The 21,061-nt window shown below is 47.0% G+C and overlaps 1 protein-coding gene across 1 annotated transcript in view; it reads right to left on the bottom strand.

The window, feature by feature from the left end:
- SMARCAD1 (SNF2 related chromatin remodeling ATPase with DExD box 1) overlaps nt 1–21,061 on the bottom strand; it is a 194,154-nt gene that overhangs the window by 120,042 nt on the left and 53,051 nt on the right. The gene's annotated exons all lie outside the window — the stretch shown is intronic.

A 21,061-nucleotide genomic window follows, 5' to 3' on the forward strand; every position in this document is an offset into this window, starting at 1 on the left:
GATGCAACACAGACACTTGCGTTACAGTGCGGCGTCCATACAAGTCTATGGAGAATAGCGCAGTGCGTTAACGGACTGCGCTATTCTCCATAGTGACGGAATGCGCTGAACGCAAGTGTGAAACTAGCCTTAGGTCCTGAGCTGACTTTTAATTATAGCATTTTGTTGCAGATGTGGTGTTTATATCGCCTTTTGCTAGACTTTTGTGGCAACCAAAAAAAGGCAATTCTGGCATTTTGATATTTTTCTCGGTATGCCCTATACTGACCAGATTAATTTATTTTATATTGTGATAGATCAGGCACTTTTTTTTTTTTTTTTATAATTGTTTAATAAAGGTCGTGAAGGAATTCATTCTTTTTGGAGTAAATATAGATTAAACTAACTACTTCCAATAGGAATATGGTACTGCTTAATTATTACTATAGAAGTTTTGATAAAATCATTATTTTATCCTCTCGCAAAACTACCGATTCTTTGAATGCGGAGCTCTGTACTCCAAGAAAAAAAATATACATATACTTCCTAATTTGGATACAGTATAAAATCCTGTGTGTTCCCCATGAAAAAAAAAATTTCAGTAGGCTATGAAATAAAAGAAGGGAATTTTGTTTACTTACCGTAAATTCCTTTTCTTCTAGCTCCTATTGGGAGACCCAGACAATTGGGGTGTATAGCTTCTGCCTCCGGAGGCCACACAAAGTATTACACTTTAAAAAGTGTAACCCCTCCCCTCTGCCTATACACCCTCCCGTGCATCACGGGCTCCTCAGTTTTGGTGCAAAAGCAGGAAGGAGGAAACTTATAAATTGGTCTAAGGTAAATTCAATCCGAAGGATGTTCGGAGAACTGAAACCATGAACCAAAAGAACAATTCAACATGAACAACATGTGTACACAAAAGAACAACAGCCCGAAGGGAACAGGGGCGGGTGCTGGGTCTCCCAATAGGAGCTAGAAGAAAAGGAATTTAAGTAAACAAAATTCCCTTCTTCTTTGTCGCTCCATTGGGAGACCCAGACAATTGGGAAGTCCAAAAGCAGTCCCTGGGTGGGTAAAAGAATACCTCGATAAAAAGAGCCGAAAAACGGCCCCCTCTTACAGGTGGGCGACCGCCGCCTGAAGGACTCGCCTACCTAGGCTGGCATCTGCCTAAGCATAGGCATGCACCTGATAGTGTTTCGTGAAAGTGTGCAGACTCGACCAGGTAGCCGCCTGACACACCTGCTGAGCCGTAGCCTGGTGCCGCAATGCCCAGGATGCACCCACGGCTCTGGTAGAATGGGCCTTCAGCCCTGAAGGAATCGGAAGCCCAGAAGAACGGTAGGCTTCAAGAATCGGTTCCTTGATCCACCGAGCCAAGGTTGACTTGGAAGCCTGTGACCCCTTACGCTGGCCAGCGACAAGGACAAAGAGCGCATCCGAACGGCGCAGGGGCGCCGTGCGAGAAATGTAGAACCGGAGTGCTCTCACGAGATCTAACAAGTGCAAATCCTTTTCACATTGGTGAACTGGATGAGGGCAAAAGGAAGGTAAGGAGATATCCTGATTGAGATGAAAAAGGGATACCACCTTAGGGAGAAATTCCGGGACCGGACGCAGAACCACCTTATCCTGGTGAAACACCAGGAAGGGGGCTTTGCATGACAGCGCTGCTAGCTCAGACACTCTCCGAAGTGATGTGACTGCCACTAGGAAGGCCACCTTCTGCGAAAGGCGTGATAGAGAGACATCCCGCATCGGCTCGAAAGGTGGTTTCTGAAGAGCCGTTAGCACCCTGTTAAGATCCCAGGGTTCCAGCGGACGCTTGTAAGGTGGGACTATGTGGCAAACTCCCTGCAGGAACGTGCGGACCTGCGGAAGCCTGGCTAGACGCTTTTGAAAAAAACACGGAGAGCGCCGATACTTGTCCCTTGAGAGAGCCGAGAGACAAACCCTTATCCATTCCGGATTGAAGGAAAGAAAGAAAAGTGGGTAAGGCAAACGGCCAGGGGGTAAAACCCCGATCAGAGCACCAGGATAAGAAGATCCTCCAAGCCCTGTGATAGATCTTGGCGGACGTTGGTTTCCTGGCTTGTCTCATAGTGGCAATGACATCTTGAGATAACCCTGAGGACGCTAGGAGCCAGGACTCAATGGCCACACAGTCAGGTTGAGGGCCGCAGAATTCAGATGGAAAAATGGCCCTTGAGACAGCAAGTCTGGTCGGTCTGGGAGTGCCCACGGTTGACCCACCGTGAGGTGCCACAGATCCGGGTACCACGACCTCCTCGGCCAGTCTGGAGCGACGAGGATGGCGTGGCGGCAGTCGGACCTGATCTTGCGCAACACTCTGGGCAGCAGTGCCAGACGAGGAAATACATAAGGCAGTCGAAACTGCGACCAATCCTGAACTAATGCGTCCGCCGCCAGAGCTCTGTGATCTTGAGACCGTGCCATGAATGCCGGGACTTTGTTGTTGTGCCGAGACGCCATGAGGTCGACGTCCGGCGTTCCCCAGCGGCAACAGATCTCTTGAAACACGTCCGGGTGAAGAGACCATTCCCCTGCGTCCATGCCCTGGCGACTGAGAAAGTCTGCTTCCCAGTTTTCTACGCCCGGGATGTGAACTGCGGAGATGGTGGAGGCTGTGGCTTCCGCCCACAGCAGAATCCGCCGAACTTCTTGGAAGGCCTGACGACTGCGTGTGCCGCCCTGGTGGTTGATGTACGCGACCGCCGTGGCGTTGTCCGACTGTATGCGGATCTGTCTGCCCTCCAGCCACCGATGGAACGCCTTTAGGGCTAGATACACTACCCTTATCTCCAGAACATTGATCTGAAGGGAGGACTCTGTCGGAGTCCAGGTTCCCTGAGCCCTGTGGTGGAGGAAGACCGCTCCCCACCCTGACAGACTCGCGTCCATCGTGACCACAGCCCAGGATGGGGGCAGGAATGATTTTCCCTTCGACAAGGAAGTGGGAAGAAGCCACCACTGAAGAGAGGTTTTGGCTGCCAGTGAAAGAGACACGTTCCTGTCTAGGGACGTCGACCTCCTGTCCCATTTGCGGAGAATGTCCCATTGAAGTGGACGCAGATGAAACTGCGCAAAGGGAACTGCCTCCATTGCTGCCACCATCTTCCCTAGGAAGTGCATGAGGCGCCTCAAGGGGTGTGACTGGGTCCGAAGGTGAGAGTGCACCCCTGTCTGTAGCGAACGCTGTTTGTCCAGTGGAAGCTTCACTATCGCTGAGAGAGTATGAAACTCCATCCCGAGGTAAGTCAGTGATTGGGTCGGTGTCAATTTTGACTTTGGGAAATTGATGATCCACCCGAACCTCTGGAGAGTCTCCAGAGCAATGGTCAGGCTGTGTTGACATGCCACCCGGGAGGGTGCCTTGACTAGGAGATCGTCTAAGTAAGGGATCACCGAGTGGCCCTGAGAGTGTAGGACCGCCACCACGGATGCCATGATCTTGGTGAAGACCCGTGGGGCTGTCGCCAGGCCGAAAGGCAGTGCCACAAACTGAAGGTGTTCGTCCCCGATGGCGAAACGCAGGAAGCGTTGATGCTCTGGTGCAATCGGCACATGGAGATAAGCATCCTTGATGTCGATTGAGGCTAGGAAGTCTCCTTGGGACATCGAGGCGATGACAGAACGGAGAGATTCCATCCGGAACCGTCTGGTTCTCACGTGTCTGTTGAGCAGTTTGAGGTCCAGAACGGGGCGGAATGATCCGTCCTTTTTTGGCACCACGAACAAGTTGGAGTAAAAACCGCGACCACGTTCTTGAATGGGAACGGGAATCACAACTCCTTCTGCCTTCAGAGTGTTCACCGCCTGAAAAAGTGCATCGGCTCGCTCGGGGGGCGGAGATGTTCTGAAGAAACGAGTCGGAGGACGAGAGCTGAGCTCTATCCTGTAACCGTGCGACAGAATGTCTCTCACCCATCGGTCTTGGACATGTGGCCATCAGGCGTCGCAAAAGCGGGAGAGCCTGCCACCGACCGAGGATGCGGTTTGGGGAGGCCGAAAGTCATGAGGAGGCCGCCTTGGAGGCGGTTCCTCCGGCGGCCTTTGGAGGACGTGACTTAGACCGCCATGCAGAAGAGTTCCTCTGGCCCTTCTCTGACCTGTTGGACGTGGAGGATTGGGACCTGGCTGAGGGCCGAAAGGACCGAAACCTCGATTTAATTTTTCGTTGCTGAGGTTTGTTTGGTTTGGACTGGTGTAAGGACGAGTCCTTACCCTTGGATTGTTTAATAATTTCATCCAATTGCTCGCCAAACAAATGGTCGCCAGAAAATGGCAAACCGGTTAAGAACTTCTTGGAAGCAGAGTCTGCCTTCCATTCGCGTAGCCACATGGCCCTGCGGACTGCCACCGAATTGGCGGACGCTACCGCTGTACGGCTCGCTGAGTCCAGGACGGCGTTCATGGCGTAGGACGAAAATGCCGACGCCTGAGAAGTCAAAGACACAACTTGCGGAGCAGAGGTACGTGTGACTGCATTAATCTCAGACAGACAAGCTGAGATAGCTTGGAGTGCCCACACGGCTGCAAAGGCCGGAGCAAACGATGCGCCTATGGCTTCATAGATGGATTTCATCAGGAGCTCTATTTGCCTGTCAGTGGCATCCTTGAGCGATGAACCATCTGCCACTGATACTACGGATCTAGCCGCCAGTCTAGAGACTGGAGGATCCACCTTGGGACACTGAGCCCAACCCTTAACTACGTCAGGGGGGAAGGGGTAACGTGTGTCATTAAGGCGCTTAGTAAAGCGTTTGTCCGGAAATGCTCTGTGCCTCTGGACAGCATCTCTGAAGTTAGAGTGATCGAAAAACGCACTCCGTGTACGTTTGGGAAACCTAAACTGGTGTTTCTCCTGCTGTGAAGCAGACTCCTCTATAGGTGGAGTTGGGGGAGAAAGATCTAGCACCTGGTTGATGGACGCTATAAGGTCATTTACTATGGCGTCCCCTTCAGGTGTATCAAGATTGAGAGCAACGTCAGGATCAGAGCCCTGAGCTGCGACCTCCGCCTCATCCTCCAGAGAGTCCTCATGCTGCGACCCCGAACAGCGTGATGAAGCCGGGGAAGGTTCCCAGCGAGCCCGCTTAGCCGGTCTGGGACTGCGGTCCGTGTCGGAGTCCTCCCCGTGGGACCTAGGTGTCACCCCAGGAGCACTCTGCTGCACCGACCGAGAGGGGCCTGGGGGCGATGAACTGACAGTGCCCGGGGCCTGTGTGACCGATCTGGACTGCAAGGCTTCTAGTATCTTAGCAGACCATCTGTCCATAGACTGAGCCATGGATTGTGAAAGCGACTCAGAGTTTCTCAGCCAAAACTGCAAACTCTGTCCCTGCCACCTGGACAGTGGAAGCCGGCGGTTCTACCTGAGCCGAGGGTCCCACCAGTGCCCGAGGCTCCGGCTGAGTGAGTGCCACAGGGGCCGAGCATTGCACACAGTGAGGGTAGGTGGAACCTGCAGGTAACATAGCCGCACAAGAGGTACAGGTTGCAAAATAAGCCTGTGCCTTGGCACCCTTGCTCTTTGCGGACGACATGCTGTAGTCTCCTCTGAGAGTGATCACTGAGGGTATATAGCCAAAAGCAAAACAATGCGGCCCGAACAGAGAAAATGTATACAAATATATATATATACACTTCGGCACCCAAGGGGAGCCAGCACCGGGTAACCGGTGTGGCTTACCGACCGCCCAAAGCGGTTGTGTGTCCACCAGATTCCCTGCCTGGGCCTCCCAGAGCTGTAGAGCTCGTTCTGAAATCCTCCACCGGCAGAAGTGATTGTAAATATGGCTGCCAGAGTTCTCAGGGGAGGAGGGAGCCGTGGGCGTGACTAATAAAGTGCGGGAATCTGGTGCCCCACAGTGCTCAGTGAGGGGGGAGGAGAACACCTAAGTATGCTCCAGCCCTCACTGCCGACGTCCAGTCGACCGTCCCGCCCTTACCCCTGACTGGCAGGCCCGGGGGCGGGAGTTATGGTACTAGGCCGCAGAAGCCGGGGACTAAATTTAATAACGCGGCCGGCAAACAGGCGCGGTCGGCGCGGTAGTCCCGGTCGTCACAAAAAAACAGCAGCCGCTGCAGCGTCTGTAACACAGGCGCTCCATGCACCGTCCCCAAGGGGACACAGAGTACCTTATAGATGCAGGGCCTGTCCCTGATGATACTCAGTCTCCTGTCCGTCAGATTCCCCCAGGGGCTGCGGAGGGAGCCCGGTCCCAGTGAATGGTGACCGGTTAGGATCCCACTTCTCCCAGAGCCTCTAAGGGATGGGGAAGGAAAAACGGCATGTGGCTCCAGCCTTTGTACCCGCAATGGGTACATCAACCTTAACAGCACCGCCGACTTAGTGGGGTGAGAAGGGAGCATGCCGGGGGCCCTGTTAGGGCCCTCTTTTCTTCCATCCGATACAGTCAGCAGCTGCTGCTGACTAAAATGGGAGCTTGAGTGAATGTGTGCCTCCTTCAACACAAAGCATAAAACTGAGGAGCCCGTGATGCACGGGAGGGTGTATAGGCAGAGGGGAGGGGTTACACTTTTTAAAGTGTAATACTTTGTGTGGCCTCCGGAGGCAGAAGCTATACACCCCAATTGTCTGGGTCTCCCAATGGAGCGACAAAGAAATCCACTTTATAATATGGAATTCTGTGAAATTTTGCACTGATCTTAAGGCCCCAAACACATCTAGTTATGAAGTGGTTCAAGTAGTTGTCCAGGTTTGGCATGAAGGTCTGCAGTCACTTTATGTAATTGCAGACTTCTAAATCCTCCCAACACATGCTACCAGGATTCTCCAGTCCAGAGACCGGGTGGTCATGTGGCCACAAGTATACGATATGCATACTTCCAGGTCACAGTCCAACTTGACGAGCACAGCCTCGCTCAATTTGTACTGAGTTGAGACCATACATGTCTAGTTGGAATGTGTCATGGAGTATGCATATTGTATACTTGCGATAACATGAAGGTCCAGTCTCACCGCTGGCATCGAAAAATCTTGACAATGTGCATGATATGCGATCTGAAGCTTCACAAGCCTGCTATCAGAGTGACTTTTGTGCCAATTTGCTTTAAGGCAAAGCATATCACTCTGCATCAAGAAAATCTGAATGTTACATATTTCCCAACTGCAATACAAAACATTGAATCAGGTGAAATGAATAGTAAAAATACCAATCTTTTCCACACATGAATGAGCCTACCGCAGATTTTGAAAAACTATAGCATGCTCCAATTTGTACTGCTACATTACCATTTCTAAACCATTTAGATGAATTAGGTTACTTGTGTTTTTTTACATGCATTTTTAGAGCTGTGATTTTTGGTTCATATGTTATGCCTTAAAATAAAGCTGCTTAGTTTTTGATACTTCCTGATATTTGGCGTTGACAAATCTTTATTTAGGCTATGTGCCCACGTGTGCACTCTGCACCGCAGCGTACAAGGTCCACTTCAGAGCGCAGCTGAAAAGCTCCGTTCTGAAGCGCCTGGTGACTACAGAATTCGTGCGCTCTGGATGCTGCCTCTCCCTATAGACAGCATGCAAAGCGCACAAAAGAAGTGACATGTTACTTCTTAGAACGCAGCGATTCAGGCAGCAGCCGAATCGCTGCGTTCTAATACGCCACGTGGGAATGGGTTAGGCACAATCTTCAAAGATTGTGCTGGGGACGCAGGACGCATGCAGTTACGCTGCGGTGCAGATCGCAGCGTAACTGCATGAAAATACGCTATGTGGGCACACAGCCTAAGACAGACATGTGCAGATGTATTTTTACTTGAGGATGTCCTGCATCTCATGTAAGTCTATAGGAAAATTCTGCACAGAAAACTTAACATACCAGAAAGAGTAGTTAACATGTTGCAAATATCAAACATGCACCTCAGGTCACTTTATGCTGACTAAGGCTATGTGACCACAGAACTCTGTACCCGTGATTTTTCCGCAGAAAACCTGCAGATTTATCTGGATTTTCTATGGATTTTAGCAAGTACAGACACTCCCCATGTTATCCTATGGGATATGGGGAGTGCTTTGTCCATGCTGCAGTATGTGCGGCTGCGGAATATGCTGCGAATGTCCCGCAGCCGCATGTAACTGCATGTCAATTATTCATGTGGAAATACCTGCGGAATTCCCGGCCCTCCACTATGGAGATAGAGGCCGGGACTTCCGCAGATAAGCCGCATGAATGTTCGCAGGTTTACCGCAGATATTTCACTGGAATCCCGCAGCTATAAATTGAAGCAGTTTCCAAGGAGCTGCTGCAGGAAACCTGCAGACGTACCTGCGGATATATCTACGGGTACAGAGTTCCGTGGGCACATAGCCTAAAAGAGGATCTTTCATCCATTTTAGCATGTTAAACTGGCTCCATCATAATATAGTAGCTCCAGAGCTAAAGAAAGTTTTGTTTTTTTTACATTTTTCATTAAGTGGGGAAATATTACCTAGTAAAGTTTATTATTTCTAACTTGCTAATTTCCACTATCACCAATAACTAATTTTTTCTCCACTTTAATTGTCCAATCATAAACAGGAGTAGAAGAAAGAAAACACCACTCAGAAGCTCAGAATCAGCTTTCTCTGATCTGTAAGGCTACTTTCACACATCCGGATTTTTGCTCTGCGGCACAATACGGCGTTCTGCAGAAAAACCGCAACCGGCTTTTGTAACGCCGATTGCGGTTTTTTTTTGCATTGACTTACATTAGTGCCACATTGTGCCGTAGGGGCTTGCGTTCGGTCCGGTTTTGGCCGCATGCGGCAGATTTAGCCGATGCGGCGGCCGGATCGAACGTACCCTGCAACGTTTTTTGCTCCGGCAAAAAACACCGCATCGCGCCGCATCCGGCCGCTGCGGCGCATTTTTCAATGCATCCCTATGGAGGCCGGATGCGGCGCGATGCGGAAAAAACCGCATCCGGTCGCCGCATGCGGTATTTTCCACTGCGCATGCTCAGTAGCATGCCGCAACCGGAAAAAACCGGACCGGCCGCATGTAAAAACTTATGCAAAGGATGCGGTGTTTTCACCGCATCCGTTGCATAGTTTTCACAGCCGGATTGAGCCGCAGGGCTCAAACCGGATGTGTGAAAGTAGCCTAAGACATGTGCCTACCCAGGTCACAGAGGTCTCATTACTGGCACCTACTGGGCGAAGGGGAAGGCGATTACAGCTGTGTTACTACAGAAACTGATTGTATTTACTCAAAGCATTAATACGACCGCGTTTCCCCAAAAATAGGACTGGGTCATATATTATTTTTTGCTCCGAAACATGGGTTAGGGCTTATTTTCAGGGGATGTCATTTTTTTCCCCATGAAAGTCATCCACATTTATTCTTGAACAAAAAAAAAAAAAAAAAAAAAAAGATGTCATCACATTCTGGAACATCAAAATAATTTTCCAAACTCTGTCTTATCAATCCATGTATGTATCCATCCATCTACGTATGTCCGTCTCTATGTCCGTCTGTATGTATGTATGTATGTATGTATGTATGTATGTATGTATGTATGTATGTATGTATGTATGTATGTATGGTATGTATGTCCATCCATGGATTTATGTATGTATGTATGTAGGTGTCCATCCATCCATCCACGTGTATGTATGTATGTATGCATGCATGTATGTATCCATCCATCCACGTGGGTATCCATTCATCCCCATGTATATCCATCCATGTATGTATTTATCCGGGGATGTATGTATGTATCCATCCATTCATACATGTATGTACGTATGTCTGTCTGTCTGTATCCATCCATGTCTGTCTGTCTGTATCCATGTCTGTCTGTCTGTCTGTCTGTCTGTAGGTAAGGTAGGTATGTAGGTAGGTATGTAGGTAGGTATGTAGGTAGGTATGTAGGTAGGTAGGTATGTAGGTAGGTATGTAGGTAGGTAGGTATGTAGGTAGGTATGTAGGTAGGTATGTAGGTATGTAGGTAGGTATGTATGTATGTAGGTATGTATGTAGGTATCCATCCATCCACGTGGGTATCCATCCATCCAAGTGTGTATCCATCCATGTATGTATCCATCCAGGGATGTATGTATGTATCCATTCATACACGCATGTACGTATGTCTGTATGTCTGTCTTTCTGTCTCCATGTATGTATGTATATATCCATCCATCCATGTATGTATGTCTGTATCCATCCATGGATTTATGTATGTCTGTATCCATCCATCCATCCATCCAAGTGTGTATCCATCCACCCACATGTACTGTATGTATGTATGTATGTATCATCCATCCATCCAGGTGTGTATCCATCCATGTATGTATGTGGGTATCCATCCATGAATGTATGTGGGTATCCATCCATGTATGTATGTATGTATGTATGTGGGTATCCATCCATGTATGTATGTGGGTATCCATCCATGTATGTGGGTATCCATCTACCCACGTCGGTATCAATCCATCCACGTGTGTATTCATCCATGTACGTATGTGGGTATCCAGCCATGTATGTATGTGGGTATCCAGCCATGTATGTATGTGGGTATCGAGCCATGTATGTATGTGGGTATCCAGCCATGTATGTATGTATGTATGTGGGTATCCAGCCATGTATGTATGTATGTATGTGGGTATCCAGCCATGTATGTATGTATATATGTGGGTATCCAGCCATGTATGTATGTATGTATGTATCCAGCCATGTATGTATGTATGTGGGTATCCAGCCATGTATGTATGTATGTGGGTATCCAGCCATGTATGTATGTATGTATGTGGGTATCCAGCCATGTATGTATGTATGTATGTGGGTATCCAGCCATGTATGTATGTATGTATGTATGTATGTATGTATGTATGTATGTATGTATGTATGTAGGTATCCATCCATGTATGTGGGTATCCATCTACCCACGTGGGTATCCATCCATCCACGTGTGTATTCATCCATGTACGTATGTATGTATCCATCCATGTATGTATGTGGGTATCCAGCCATGTATGTATGTGGGTAACCAGCCATGTATGTATGTGGGTATCCAGCCATCCACGTGGGTATTCATCCATGTATGTATGCATGCATGCATGTATGTAGCCATCCATCCACGTGTGTATCCATGTATGTATGTACTGTATGTAGCCATCCACGTATGTATGAATCTATATATCCACATGTGTATTCATCCATCCATGCATGTATGCATGCATGTACGGTAGGTATCCATCCATGTACGTACGTATGTACATGGGTAGGTATCCATCTATTAACGTATCCATCCACGCGTGTATCCATGTATGTAGCGTATTTTTCGCTTTATAAGACGCACCCCCAAATTTGGTGAAGGAAAAGAGAATTTTTTTTTTTTAATGTCAAATGGGGTCTATCTTATCATGCCAGTGTCCGTCTAACAAATCATATAGGGTATATGTCCCTCATAGCCCCCATCCTAAAATTAGCCCCCTTAATCTGGATATGGCCCCCTTATATTGAATATAGCCAACTTGTGCTAGCACAAGTTCCCCTGTGCTGCCTATGGCCCCCTATGGATTGCACACGTTCCCCTGTGTTAGATATCTCCCCCAGGCTGCTGCCCATAGTAAAATAAAACAGTCTTTCCTTACCTCCTGCAGCGCTGATCTCCCTCCTGTCTCCCTCCGTGCCTCTGTTCCTCCACTTCCTGGTTCTCAGTGCGGTCATGTGATCGGCACAGCAGACTGAGATCTCTGCCTGCCTGATCACAGTGGAAGCAGGGACACAGGGGAGAAACGCTGGAGGGGGAAAGTAAAGCTTTTTTATTTTAGGATGACCAGCAGCATGGGGGCCATATCTAACACAGGGGGGGGGGGGGTGTGCGAACACAGGGGGGCGCAGGCTCATATAATATGCACCGCTCCCCCAGCCCGTCACTGAGGTGCGGTTTCAGCACCACGGTGATGGACAGCGGCTGTGCATTTTATATGAGCGGGAGCAGGAGACCAATTGCTGCCGCCCGCAGCGTTCACCTGCCCCCAGCAGCGCTCCAGAGCCGCCCCCACCTCCCCTGGTCCCTGCAGTGTATATACGTACGTACTTATCCATCCATCCATGTGTGTATCCATCCACGTGTGTATGTTTCCATCTATCCATGTATGTAATCGTCTATCTATCCCTATATATATATATTTTGCGTTTAGATGGTCGGTGGTTGACCGCCACCTTGCCGTGCACACCCAGTGTGGTTTGCAAATTCCTTCTGTTACCATCAAAATTTATGTTGGTGCCTGTTCACACACAGCCACCGCCTCCTGTTCCATAGGCATTATTACTTAAGCACTACCTGCCTGGGGCTGTTCCGCCCTTCATCCATGTTTGCTGGTCTGGCACTGTGGGGGCCAGTTCTGACATTGTGCTGGTGAGTGTGGTTCTGCCACACACACACACACTGGCACCTGGACTGCCCTTTTACTCGCAGTTGTCAGCCCTTGCAGCATGGGAGCGGTTCTGACACTTCTCAGGTAGGTGATGTTCTTACACGGTCCTGCGCATTACACGAGACCTTAGGGTACGTATATAAATTATAAATATAGTGTAGGGACCCCCCTTATAGAGATTTGCCGTGACAGGGCAGGGGGGCTCAAATCATTGATCAATTATTTGAAAAAAATCTCATTGAACTGTCACAGTAGGAATGAATTTGTGAATTTTACACTTTTTACTTTCTCATTGTTGCATGCCACTCATAGGCAGTGCTGGCTCCCCTCCTTTTTGAATATATATTATATATATATATATATATATATATATATATATATATATATATATATATATATATATATATATATATCTATATAATAATATATCTCTATTCATCCATCCACATGTGTGGGTATCCATCCATCCACGTGTGCATCCATACATGTATGTATGCATGTTTGAATCTACATACATACACGTGTGTATCCATCTATGTATGTAGGTATCCATCCATTCATCCACGTGTGTATCCATCCATGTGTATCCATCCACGTCTGTATCCATCCACATATGTAAGTATGTACGTAAGTATGTACGTACGTGTGTGGGTATCCATCCACCCAAGTGTGTATCTATTCATCCAGCCACGTGTGTATCCATCCATCCATGTATGTGTGTATCCATCCATCCATGTATGTATCCATCCATGTATGTACAGTGCCTACAAGTAGTATTCAACCCCCTGCAGATTTAGCAGGTTTACACATTCGGAATTAACTTGGCATTGTGACATTTGGACTGTAGATCAGCCTGGAAGTGTGAAATGCACTGCAGCAAAAAAGAATGTTATTTCTTTTTTATTTTTTTTTTTTTAAATTGTGAAAAGTTTATTCAGAGGGTCATTTATTATTCAACCCCTCAAACCACAAGAATTCTGTTTGGTTCCCCTAAAGTATTTAGAAGTATTTCAGGCACAAAGAACAATGAGCTTCACATGTTTGGATTAATTATCTCTTTTTCCAGCCTTTTCTGACTAATTAAGACCCTCCCCAAACTTGTGAACAGCACTCATACTTGGTCAACATGGGAAAGACAAAGGAGCATTCCAAGGCCATCAGAGACAAGATCGTGGAGGGTCACAAGGCTGGCAAGGGGTACAAAACCCTTTCCAAGGAGTTGGCCCTACCTGTCTCCACTGTTGGGAGCATCATCCGGAAGTGGAAGGCTTATGGAACTACTGTTAGCCTTCCACGGCCTGGACAGCCTTTGAAAGTTTCCACCCGTGCTGAGGCCAGGCTTGTCCGAAGAGTCAAGGCTAACCCAAGGACAACAAGGAAGGAGCTCCGGGAAGATCTCATGGCAGTGGGGACATTGGTTTCAGTCAGTGCCATAAGTAACGTACTCCACCGCAATGGTCTCCGTTCCAGACGAGCCCGTAAGGTACCTTTACTTTCAAAGCGTCATGTCAAGGCTCGTCTACAGTTTGCTCATGATCACTTGGAGGACTGTGAGACAGACTGGTTCAAGGTTCTCTGGTCTGATGAGACCAAGATCGAGATCTTTGGTGCCAACCACACACGTGACGTTTGGAGACTGGATGGCACTGCATACGACCCCAAGAATACCATCCCTACAGTCAAGCATGGTGGTGGCAGCATCATGCTGTGGGGCTGTTTCTCAGCCAAGGGGCCTGGCTATCTGGTCCGCATCCATGGGAAGATGGATAGCACGGCCTACCTGGAGATTTTGGCCAAGAACCTCCGCTCCTCCATCAAGGATCTTAAGATGGGTCGTCATTTCATCTTCCAACAAGACAACGACCCAAAGCACACAGCCAAGAAAACCAAGGCCTGGTTCAAGAGGGAAAAAATCAAGGTGTTGCAGTGGCCTAGTCAGTCTCCTGACCTTAACCCAATTGAAAACTTGTGGAAGGAGCTCAAGATTAAAGTCCACATGAATGAGGGAAGAAGAAGAAAGCTCATGCATAAAAGGCACGCAACCCAATAATGTAAACAACGACTGGTCCATATACTTAATATACAACAATTTTATTAGGTCCAAAGACACACACAACACATAATGTCATAAAATCAATTGCAAAGCAAGGAGTAAGAGTCATGGCAATACCAGGGGGGACATGGCCGGCCCATACCAGGGGGAATGTGTTTGTACCTGTGCTAATCCTGCACATTTTAATTGATTTTATGACATTATGTGTTGTGTGTGTCTTTGGACCTAATAAAATTGTTGTATATTAAGTATATGGACCAGTCATTGTTTACATTATTGGGTTGCGCGCCTTTTATGCATGAGCTTTCTTCTTCTTCCCTCATTCATGGTTTCATGCAGGCTGCAGCACCCCTTTTTCCATTCATCTGAGCTGTGCATTCGGTACTTTGTTTTAGTAAAGTCCACATGAGACACCCAAAGAACCTAGATAACTTGGAGAAGATCTGCATGGAGGAGTGGGCCAAGATAACTCCAGAGACCTGTGCCGGCCTGATCAGGTCTTATAAAAGACGATTATTAGCTGTAATTGCAAACAAGGGTTATTCCACAAAATATTAAACCTAGGGGTTGAATAATAATTGACCCACACTTTTATGTTGAAAATTTATTAAAATTTAACTGAGCAACATAACTTGTTGGTTTGTAAGATTTATGCATCTGTTAATAAATCCTGCTCTTGTTTGAAGTTTGCAGGCTCTAACTTATTTGCATCTTATCAAACCTGCTAAATCTGCAGGGGATTGAAGACTACTTGTAGGCACTGTATCTATCCATCCATCCATGTATGCATTTATGTATGTATGTATGTATGTATGTACAGTATATGTATGTATGTATCCACTCATCTATGTATCAATCCATGGGGGCTCTGTGAAATTGCCCAGGTTCCTATCCCTAATGCCATTTCTGCATACCAGCCTTTCTCCTGTTCAGTTCTTTTAGACTAATGCAATAATGAGACCTTTGATTACATCTAGTCACATGACTGTGAAGTCATCAAAGGGCATCTTTGAATACAACTACTGGGGTCCCTGAGAAATTGTGCAGTTTGACTCCCCCTAATGCCAGATCTGACTATAACTAGGGCATATTTTTAGAGTACATGCTTATATTTCAAGCATACTCCAAAAATCCATTAAAGGGAACCAATCAACAGCATTTTCGAATAGAGCCTAAAGCCAGTGCTATACTGGCACTATCAGGCTGATTCTTCACATACCTGTAGTGGTCAGCTCAGATGTTTAGGTTTTTAAATCTAAGAAAGTGAAGTTTGTAAAATGAGCAGCTTCTTGAGTGACAGTTGCACTGGAGCAGATAATATATTCATAGTTATCCCCTACCCTGTTAGAATTAGCATAAGCATTATACATACGACTCACTTTGTCTAGCAGGACCTGTGGTCAGGTCATGCCCATGTGACCAGAAGGGGCGGGGCCTCAGCCACCAAAGCTGGATACCAGGTCACATGGGTATGACCTCACCACCGGTCCTGCTAAACAAAGTGAGTCGTTTGTATAATGCTTATGCGAATTATAACAGGGGGAGGTGATAACTATGAATACCCCCCAGATATTATCTGATCCTCAGCTGCTGTCACTCAAGAAGCTGCTACTTTACAAACTTCATTTTCTTGGATTTCAAAACCTTTACATCCGAGCTGACCACTACAGGTATGTAGAGAATCAGCCTGATAGTGTCAGAATAGCACTGGCTTTAGCTTATATACGAAAATCCTGGTGATTGGTTCCCTTTAAAATAATGCTAGTGCTTATTTTGGGGTAGGTCTTCCTTTTGGGGAAACACAGTAATTTCCCGATAGCTGGCACAGATCTAGAGTGGTTTATGTGACATGCTCCAGCTCTTCTCTCAGCACTGAGTGTGGGGGTATATGCAGAAACAAGTATCCAGGCGGCACACCATCCACGGTGCACATGTCCAAGGAAGGCAGCCAAAGTATAAAAACTTGAATAAAGGACCAGATCTCCAAATCATCTGAAGTTTATAAGGATTTATTTCATATAGACAAAATACAGGCGGAAAGATCCCGTTTCGGCTATTAGTGAGCCTTTTTCCAATACATCTGATGTGTTTGAAAAAGGCTCACTAATTGCCAAAACACATTTACGCCTGTATATTGTCTATATGGAATAAATCCTTTTTAACTTCAAAAGATGTGGAGTGCCGGTTCTTTATTCAAGTTTTTATAGTGTGGGGGTGTATGTAGGAATGTAGAGCTGTGTGTCACTAGATACCCTGCCCTACACTCTACCCTGATATCTGGACTATATGCAGCGCAGATCTGGGCAAACTACAATCAGACATTTGACTCTTTCGCAATATCGGACAGAGAAGCAAGGTGCTGGTGACAGCACCCCGACATCTCGATTACACCAGAATATGATGGTGGAGGAGGGAGCCATTGGCGGTGTCCTCCAGAATGCAGCCTGTGCAATTGTCTCAGCACAGTATGCGCAATGTCGTCATTAGATTGTGCCTGCTGTGGTGCCTCAGTGTGTACAGCATAGACCAGAGCAGCACTTTGCAGGAACGGGGGTGAGGTGATTATTGTTTGTTTGTATTACTTGTCATTTAATTGTGGGGGGTCATGTGGGGCCAACATTGTGTGTTTAGGTGCTGTTGGGAACATACTGTGTGTGTGTGTGTGTGGGGAGGCATCATAATGTGTTAAGTAAGGTGCTGTGAGAGATCATACTGTGGGTGTCATCATTCTGTGTTTTGGGATTGATGGCTATGTTCAAACAGGGCATTTTAAGGCCCTGTGCGCACTGGGAAATGGAATTTTCTTGAGAAAATTCCGCATGCTCTCAAAGATTACCGCACCCGCGGTAAAAAACCGCGGGAAACCGCACCCGAAAACCGCATGCGGTTTGCCGCGGTTTGCTGCGGTTTTACCGCGGTATTATTCGCAGTATTGCCGCGGTTTTGCCGCGTGCGGGTTGGGATGTGCTTTATTGCATTCAATGCAATAAAGCACACAGAAAAAAAAAAAAAAAAAGTCATTTAATTCTGATAGTAGATAGACAGAAGAATAGATAGAGGGATAGATAGACAGACAGACAGAGGGATAGATAGAGGGATAGATAGATAGATAGATAGATAGAGGGATAGATAGAGGGATAGATAGATAGAGGACAGATCGCTACATTTCCCACGGTCGGCAGTGAGTTCACATTACCGGCCGTGGGAAATGACCGGTAATTACCTCTGCTGTCTGCTGCATTCATTCAGCGCTGTGTCTGTGACACATCGCGGCTGGATGTCAGCAGTGCAGGACCCTGTGGATTACGCCGGAGCTGTGGATTATGTCGGAGCTGTGGATTACGTCGGAGCTTTGTTTGGGAGGGGTTAATAAAATGGTGAACGAGGCTTGTTTGTTTTATTTAAAATAAAGGATTTTTGCTGTCTGTGTTTTTTCACTTTACTTACGGGTTGATCATGTCAGCTGTCACATAGACGCTGCCATGATCAAGCCTGGGGTTAATGGCGGTGGTCCCCCATCACCATTAACCCCTTGTATTACCTTGCCGCCACTGCTACACGGTGGCAAGAAGAGCCGAGGAGACGCCGGTATTGCCGCATAATGTATGCGACAGTGCCGGGGCAGCTGCGGCTGATATTCTCGGCTGCTGGAGGGGGAGTGAGGCGGGGGACATTACCCCTGCCCCTCTCCCTCCCCAGCCTGAGGATACCGGGCCGCCGCTGTGTGCTTACCTCGGCTGGACGGTAAATATGCAGCGGAGCCCACGTTCTTTGTTTTCTATATTTCCGTTTTCTTTCTATGTGTGTTCTATGTGTCTGTGTCTATGTGTGTTCTATGTCTGTGTGTGTGATCTGTGTGTGTGTTTACTCTGCACGGCTTCCTCTTCCTGTAATGACATCACTTCCCTGCAAACCGCAGACAGGCGATGTACATTACCGGAGGTAAACCGCGAAATACCGCAGGGAATAACGCAGGAAAAACGCAGTGAACCGCACAGAATTTGCTGCCTGCGTTATTCCCTGCGGGATTTCATTATTAACATTGGAGTCAATGGAGTGAAATCCCGCAGCGATGTGCGGAAAAGAAGTGACATGCACTTGTTTTTGCTGCGGGATTCCCGCAGCAAAACATGCAGCTGTCAAATTCCGCCCAGTGCGCACAGGATTTTTTTTCTCCATAGGATTTGCTGGTGATTCACTGCAGAGATGTTATGAACATTTTCTGCAGCGAAACATGCAGCAAATCCGCGAAAAATCCGCGGCAAAATCCGGTAAGTGCGCACATAGCCTTAACATGGTTTTTGCCTTGGTTTTATGCAAATCCATGGTAATAAAACAGTCTTCACAGTCCAAGCAAAGCCTATGAGATTACAGAAATCTCATGCATGCACACACACAAAATACCTGCGCCTTTTTCTTGACTGTTTTGTCAACCTCTTTGGATTTTGCTGAATTATTAAAAGAATGAACATGTCAATTCTTTCAGTGCTTTTGCCTTGATTTTTCACCCTAGTAATCGGCAGACTCACACATACAATGGATCGGTGGGTCTAACTGGGTTAATAAAAAACCTGGATCAATTCCGGACCCGAACCAGGTTATCTGGCCAGACATCGATCCCCATATAATATATGGACCAGAATTCAACACTTAAAAATGGTTGTGGATAGGATAGGGAGATTGGAGCAGGCGCGTTACTTACCGAGGCTCCGGCATGGCTGTAATACCTGACCTCTCATTCTACTTCCGGGGCCACTCAACACCCTCATGGCATATTCACTGCTTTCCCCGCCCACCGGCATCTGTAATTGTCTGCAGTCAGACGCGCCCCCATCGTGAGTGTCAGCTGACTGATTTCATAGACGCTACATGCATCTATCGTGGTATAAAAATAAAAAAAAAATTGGCATAGAGTCCCCCCACATAGTCTGATACCAGCACAGATAAAGAATATGGCTACAGGTTGCAGCCCCCAGCTGTGCACTTATCTTTGCTGTATATCAAAATAAGAGGAACCTCATATGGCTTTTTTCTAATTATTTAATTTAAAAAAAAAAAAAAAAAAAACACAGCATGTGGTCCTGTCCCCAATTCTGATACCCAGCCAAAATAAAGCCAGAGATTGAGATGAAGAGATGAGTAGTGACGTCACTCAGTTTAGTTGGGGACACAGCAGGAGGTTCCTACGGCCCTCCACCTGTGATGTCACCGCTGATCGCTGCAGCTCATCTTCTGCCTGAAGTTACAGCAGGTGGCCATGTTCTATGACACACGCTATGCCTTCAGTAATGTAATGGAGCTGGAATCATCATGGGACCTTGTGTGGATTACGTCGGCCTTTTGTGTTTTAGGGGTTAATAAAGTGGTGAAAGAGAGTGCTTTTTGTCTTTTGGTTCAAATAAAGGCTTTTTTCGGTGTTTAATTCTTTTCACCTACAGATTAATAATGGGGGTCTTATAGCCCCTGCCATCACTAATCTAGGGCTTAGTGGCAGTTGTGAACTGCTATTAACCCCTTATTATTACAAATGCCACCGCACAAGGGCAATTGGGAAGAGCCAATTAAAGTTCTGGGATGTCTCATCTAATGAATGTGGCATTCTTGGGCGGCTGCTGGATGCTATTTTCAGGCTGGGGGGGCAGTAACCTTAGGTCTACCCAGCCTTCTAATACCAGCACCCAGCTGTCTAGATTTATCTTGGCTGAATATTAAAATTGTGGGGAGGGGGAGGGGGGGGAAGCACATGCTGTTTTTTTTTAAAGTACTTTATTTAAATAATTTAGAAAAAAAAAAAAAAAAAAGAGCCAAGCCCCATGTGGTTCCTCATTTTGAGGGGGAAAGCAGCGCATATCTAAAGAAGGTAATGAGGGGCCCCGGAAATAAAAGGAGCGGCCGGAGGAGAATAAAGATGCGCTGGAAAATGGTAAGTATAGCGCGCTTGCTTATAATTATTATTATTACCACCCCCAATCCCGCCCCGGGCCCAGCTCTTCGGTATTTTTGAACACCAGCGGGTCTGGACTTGATCCGGCCATCACTACCAAGTCATTGCAGACATGCAAAAAAATGCTGCAAAAACGACATAAAAACTGCACCAAAAGCTGCGCCAAACACCATACCAGAAATACAAAAAAACACTAGGAGACTTCCTGCCACAAGATAAGGTTTTACTGCAGAAAAAAAAAAACACAGCATCATTCTGAATATAGGGACCTATATGGAATTGTATCGCATTAGTATCTCATTCTGTGTGTGAGCTCATACTTTCTGGGGGGCTGTTGGGATCAAACTGTGTTGAGTAGTTGTCAGGGATCATACTGTGTGGGGGACTTTCAGCAATCACACTTTGTGGGGACCACCCTGCTGTGTCTGGTATTTTTTTTTTTTTGTGGGGTGGGGGGGGGGGGGGGGGGGTCATGGTAGCTTAAACTGTGTGTGGAGCTACAGGGTCCGGTATACTGTGTGGGGTATCATACTTTTTGGGGGGTTGTGGTAGTTCATACTGCATGTGAAAATATCAAACTGTGTGGGGGCAGTGGAGACTTTGCACTGTTTTGGGTTTGATCAAGTACATGGGCTGAAACACAGGAGCAGTACAAATTACTGCTTTTTCT

This window comes from Anomaloglossus baeobatrachus, chromosome 1 (genome assembly GCF_048569485.1).
Source record: "Anomaloglossus baeobatrachus isolate aAnoBae1 chromosome 1, aAnoBae1.hap1, whole genome shotgun sequence".
Taxonomy (NCBI): domain Eukaryota; kingdom Metazoa; phylum Chordata; class Amphibia; order Anura; family Aromobatidae; genus Anomaloglossus; species Anomaloglossus baeobatrachus.